The sequence below is a fragment of the Rhagoletis pomonella genome, unplaced genomic scaffold (assembly GCF_013731165.1).
Source record: "Rhagoletis pomonella isolate Grant_MI unplaced genomic scaffold, Rhpom_1.0 Rhpom_scaffold_00013, whole genome shotgun sequence".
In the NCBI taxonomy this organism is placed as follows: Eukaryota; Metazoa; Arthropoda; class Insecta; order Diptera; family Tephritidae; genus Rhagoletis; species Rhagoletis pomonella.
Genome location: NW_023458567.1, coordinates 9308785 through 9315360, shown reverse-complemented (window position 1 = coordinate 9315360; position 6576 = coordinate 9308785).

Genomic DNA, 6576 nt, shown 5'->3' with positions numbered 1-6576 from the left:
TGATAGCTCCTCTTTACAAATATTTCCGCTGCTTAGTTAGGCTTTTCTTTTGCAGATTTGATTTTCTATTTTCTTTGTTAGATGCAAAAAAAAGTTAATAAATAAAAAGTAATTTTTTCACTTTTCGCTTTTGTTTTCTACTACTTGATTGCAATAAAAAATTTTGTTTAGCAACGAAAATATATCAACGACATGCAGCGTTGCGTCAGCGCTTTTGCCAGACAAGCATTTACTTTGTATGCCTGATGCGCATCAGTAGTATTTCTTTAAATTTTTTTCTTAGGTTTTATTTTTTTCCTGCCATCACTTTATTTGAGCTGCTGTGCGCACGTTTGCAAAATTTTCAACTTACATACATATGTACTTACATTATCAGCGAAAGCGTCTTCTAGCGTGTCACAGAAAGATTCGCAAGCAAATGCATTCACATTGCAAGCACACGTTTCGCGTGTCAGTATCATCATTTTTCCACTATTCGCATTATCTTTCAAACATCAGCACATTTTTCATATAAACTGACAGTCGAAAATATTTTTTGAGTGCCTCTTTTTCTTCTGCCCTTCGACTCCTACTGCTGCTCTTAAATAAATACTCTTTCCATTGACCTTACTTTGCATATTGAAGCGCTATAATTTATTAACTTATTATTCAACACATTTTTCGATTTGCTTCCTTGGTATTCATTTCCATCACTCCTCACAGCACTCAGCGTTCAATAGCCTTAGAGTCCTTTAAATTGTTTCCCATTTGCTTACCTTCAGCAAATGTCACTCATTCATCGCTGTCAACGTATTTTTGTTTTCTTCTTCTCTTTCTTTGTTCTATGCCCTATGGTCGTATGCTATTTTTATCACACATCACTCATCCAAATGAAAAGAAAACCTTGATGGAAACCCTAGCTGCTCAAATTCACAGAAGTCAATATCCTTTCATGCGTACAAAATTTGCTTTTCATATACATATGAATACATATGTACATACGTATGTAAATGTGGATATATCCTGTTAGTTGAATGAACTTGTAAAATACACGCATATGTATGTACATACATATGTATTTCAGACTGACAGCCTAGCCAGCTGGGATATTGTACACGATATTAATAGCTACTAGCTTTTTCGTTTTGTAAGTAGCTTAAAATGTTTAAGTGAGCTTACATAGATAGGACTTTTTCTTCATCTTGTTTGGCACCGTAGATGACTAAATGATTTTGGTCTTCTGTATCTGGCCTTTCCAACGCACAGTAGGTCTTCCCGTTCCTCTGCTGCTACTAGCGGGCATCGCGTGGGACACAAGCCGCTAAACAGCTTATCGCCTCATCCTCTGCGGTACTCGCCGTCGCCAATACGCACAGGCCGCTAAATCTTCCTCATTATCTTTACCTCAAATACTGCCAGTCCAAGATTTCCAAGGGCCGTCTCATTCTGCGCCAAATACCAGCACCGGCACTATAAGTAACCCAGAGAGTGTAGTTTTCGTACCTAAAGAGAGAACTTTACTTCTCAATTGCCTGCTCAGTACAAAGAAGTAGTTGATGGCCAGAATAACCCGCCGTTGTGTTTCAAGGCTAGTACCCAACTTAACGAGGTCCTCTAATATTTCGAGTCTGCTTACTTAATTTGGCGTATGCCGAACACCTGGTCTATCTACGATGGATTTACTAGGTCTAATGCACACTGATATTGCCCAATCAGTTCCTTGACAGTGGTCTTCAACCCTTCACACAATTCGCTCGATAAGACCTTATACCAAATGCTAAGGGGGCTGATCCCGCAGTAGAAGGAGCATTAACAGCGTCGTCCTTCTTGTGAATTAGACAGAGCACATTAACATTCCAATCGGCAGGTATAGGTTCAGCCGATCATATTTGGGATGCTACTTATCAACTTCTAGTCACTCGCCATACTTGAATAGCTGAGCAGGCGAGGCGTGGACTTCAGCAGCTTTGTTGTGTACTAATCGTACTTTGTCATAGTCAGACCAGACGCTGGGAAATCGTTTCCGTGGTCCGCCACATAGGCTCGGGTTCATATTTACCACTGGTTTCAACGATGTTAATTTAGGAATGCTCTGTACGTCGGTCGCTAGGTGGCCGTGGTTGTTTTTACAAGAATTTTTGCGGGATGTGAAACCCTAAGAGCCATTTCCTGAAGTAGATTTTAAAATTTATCTGCCTTTTAAACACAAATTTTTTTCTGAAACACAAATTTTAATAACTAACTCGAGAAATCGGACGTTAATCGCATACTTTTTGTTGAAAGAAACACAAAACAACGCGTGCAGAAACAGCACTCAGACTTTATGTCTGTAAGTCGCCCAAATTTCTGATCCAATTTTCGCGCGTTCTTCCTATCACCCAGCATTTCGAGCTCTTCGCGCCCGCCTTTCGGCCTCTCTCTTTTTTTACTTAAGGAGAATACGTCTCGATTCTCTTTTCAACTCCCTATATTGAACCTACATAGCGCGCGTTGCATCCGATCGCAGCAGGGCTCTTTAGGCGGTGTCTTTTTTCTCAGAGAACTGACGTTTCGCGTTGTTGTAGCAGCACTTATAAGGCCTGCCTAAAACAGTTACTTAATCAGTCGTAGCGTCAATAAAGGTGCTTTTTCGACGGAGTCAGTTCCGACACTAAAAACTGGTTAAGTGGGTATAAAGAGGCAAATTAAGAGATGGTTATTGTCCGGGTGGGTGCCTTAACAAGCTCTATTAAAGTAAATGTCAAGCATGCTACAGTATCCCGACCTCAGTAGAGCCAGTGTTAGTAAGAACTTTTCAGGCAGCTGAAGCTTTTCGTCTCCGATGGCGTCATTAATGGGCCGAGAGTTGTAAATGCTTTTATGGTCTCTCGCTGAATGTCGTTTATGGCTGTCCAGTGGTAGTGCCATGTAGGTCTGTGTCATTCCTCATCGTACTAGCTGTTCTTTAGGACTCGCAGCAATCAAACTGCTTCGTCGACGGTGGTAAGTAATGAGCGGAATATGTGGACGAATAGCTTGCATATGCCGCCTTGTTGAAGAATCTGCGAATAGGTGTGGGAGTCGAGTGTCGAATATGTCCGCTGCCTATTTCGACCGCAACTTTTCGACATTCAGCTGCCGTTGTATTGCTGGGCGCACATTGGTGTTTGTGTAGATTAGGTTAGGTTTTTCGTGGCTGCGCTCATAAAGCGGTTGATTCAGGCACACGACCTTACATGGCCTTGTTGTGATACCGTAAAAAAGGTTCTTAGAAATTGTGTTTTGAGTCGACGTTAGGTATTTGCATCGTAAGTATGTATGTACGTCTAGGACACTGCAAATGTGTCTTCTGTCTATCAAAACATGATCGATTTGGGTATAAAATATTTCGGATACCGTCGAGGTCGGTCTGCCTCAGCCCCATATCGGACGTTTCGTGGTGGAGTCCACAAAAAAAAACCTTTCTTATCTACCTTGACATCTCATAAATAAGATCTTTGGACGGCTCGTCGTGCACTTCCGTTGGAGGGAGATGCAAATTAGTCTCGTCTCATCACAAATACAATACGGAGTTTGCGCTCATTTACATGGTAGCTGCAATAGATGGTCTAAGGTTCTATGCTTTCCACAGTTGACACGTCCATCGCATTTTTCGGATGTCGATAGAGTCAGCCTTAGTCCGAGGACCGCAACCAGCCGTAAATAGCCACCCATCCCATTAAGGGTGCGCACAGTCTAGGTAAATACACGCATATCATAGTCCTTTAAACGTTCGCCGTGGTCGTTATCAAAGTAAGGCGGTCACATGGGGCGCTTGTTGGAGATGTTTGCGTTAAATATTTAACGCAACGATAAGGCGGTATATGGCGAATTCGTGTTCAGAAAGCAAACGGCTGTGTTGAACGCCACTGGGGCGGGAATTTGAAGATGGCTGTTAAGGTAAGAGATGAAGATGACGATGACAACGAAATGAAGGTGAAGATGACGAAGATGAAGATGATGATGAAAGGGAAGATGAGATGAAGGGTAAGACGAGATGAAGATGAAGAGAAAAGTGGAGATGAAGTTGAAGTTGAAGTTGATGATGAAGATGAGGATGAAGGTAATGATTTCCCAGAAACTCTTTGGAAATTTGTGACAACAACAACATGGAGATGAAGGTGACGATGAGGATGCAGATAAAGATTAAGATGGAGATTAAGGGGATGCATATAAATATGAATACGTAGCGAAGACGAAGATGGAAATAACAATGAAGATGTAGATGAAGACGAAGGTAAAGATTAAGATGAAGAAGAAGTTGAAGGTGTGAAGTTTCACTCAAACGCGTAGGTACTCTACGCGCTCAGTTTTATTTCAGAAGCCCTCTCCGCTGCAGCGACTCTCGCTGGTTGTACTCGCTCATTTCACTTTGGCTACGTCATGCAGCCTAAATGCTTATTTAATAAAATCCATGCAAGTACATACAGGCATCAAAGCACATTTAATTCATTGCTGACGCCGCGTCCCAATTTTTCCTGCCTTCCCCACCCATAGGCTATCTATACCCACTTTGCCTACCACTACCAGTCACAGTAAATACTGCGATTGGAAAAATTTTCCATCAGCCAATTCCACTTAACTAACAGCACAAGTATGTATGTATATCTACAACAAATATAATGGCTAGTTAATTTTCATGTTGTTGCCGAAAACTGGGGCAATGGCAAGGATGTTGCTGACGTTTTTGCTGCACAAACAGACACATACACGCACACATGCATACTGTAGTTATTACTCGTTGTTGCCGCTGTGCTCTTCGCCACATACGAACGAGCATGTATTTGTTAGTGCAATTTGCCTACGTTTTGTTGTTGGGCAATTGTAAATTTTTGCGGTTATTGTACTCAATATACCAACTTCGTTCCATTAAGGTACTTGCATATGTGTAAGTATATTTGTATATGTGTACGCCTGACAGTTGGGTCACTTCTTAGGTACCTTATTGTCGCTCTGTTATTGCACCAGTTGTTATTGTCGTGATTGTATGTATGTATGTACGAGCACTTTCAACGTCATGCCGCGATTGTACATAAATTTGCAATTTACGAACTTTGCTTGCGTTCGGCTTTAACCGTTATAGATGCGAGTGCATGGAGCATGTCGACAGGCAATCAACCTAGCAGTCAATCATAGCGTGCTTCTGCTCCCTCCCCTTCTCCACACATTTTACACAACGAAAATGCATTAAATTCTCCTTTACTCTCTTCTACTCCACACTCAGCCAGTTGACACTATGCCACCGACTCCTACCCAGCCTGCAAGGACTACTTTCGTAGTAAATACGCGCAATTTAACGCGTCCCCTGTTACTCGTACAGCAGCCGCCATTCGGTGCCTCGTGTACCTGTTACCAATTACCTGTTCAAATTGTTGGTCAACCAGCTGACCGAGCGACCGACTTAACGGTGCATTTACTCGACTACTCCCTTTCGGTTATTGCGTCATTAATGCAATGCCAGCCAGCCAGCCATCCATCCATCCAACGAGTATGGATGGCAAGAAGTGTTTCATTTAGTTCTTTGTTCAGATGTATTGTAGGTGTGTAAGCGTTTGTAAAAGTGCAAGAGTTTGCCTCTAGTTGAATGTGTGTGTGTGTGCGTGTGAATTCTCATTATTTCTTTTATTTTGCTTTTCTCACAAGTGGCTTTCACGCTTGAAGCATCGCAAAAGTGTGGGGCGTGGCTATGTATGCACTCTAAGTTACGGTTCAGCGAACAGCTGTCGAAATTAAGGACAACTTCTTTGAGAACTCAAAGTTAATGCGGAAAAAGTTAAGTAAAAATAGTGTTGGAGGGAAATACAAACATTTGAGATGAATGGAAGGCAGCGGTAATGGGTGTAGAGAACTTAGAAATATAGGGCACTTATTGAAAGGAAGTCAAACTCTGGTTTCAGTGGTAAAAGCAAGCTGGATGGACTCTTATTTATCGCCTTAAAACATTCCTTAAAGCAGCCAAGCCTAACTAGCAGCGCGGAATGAATTCAAGATCTGCGCTCACAAACTTGAAGAGATTGGCGTAAAAGCAACTAGCCTGAAAGCAAAATCGCAAGCGCCGGGAAATTTCCTTCCAATAAAACTATAGATCAAAAAAGAGAGACACAAGTGAGCAATATCGAAAACACGAACTAAAAACCACAACCATCCAAGATGTGCTGAGACAAAAATGAGAACAAATAGAGAATACTTACTAGCTCTGAAGAGTTTCCTCGCGTGGATTTGTAAAATACCTAGATCCTTAGATCCCAGCTCGCAAAAACGAAAAAATTAACGATGGAGCGAATGGCTTGGGATATCGCTATGGTCCAGAAACTTCCTTGTATAAGTGAGGAACGTCGGTGTAACAATAACTCGAGATAACATTATGCGTATATAAGTACGTATATTTGTTGTCGAAGGCATAGGAAAGATAATTGCTTTAGTAGAAGAAAAATATCTAGCTCCTCTACAACCCAGGTCACAAAAGCGAAAAAGTGAACGAGAAAGAAAACAGCTTGGGAGCAACATCGTCACTAGAGTCTAGAAACTTCTTTTCAATAACAACACCTACTATGAGAGATGTGCTCCGGCAAAAAAAAA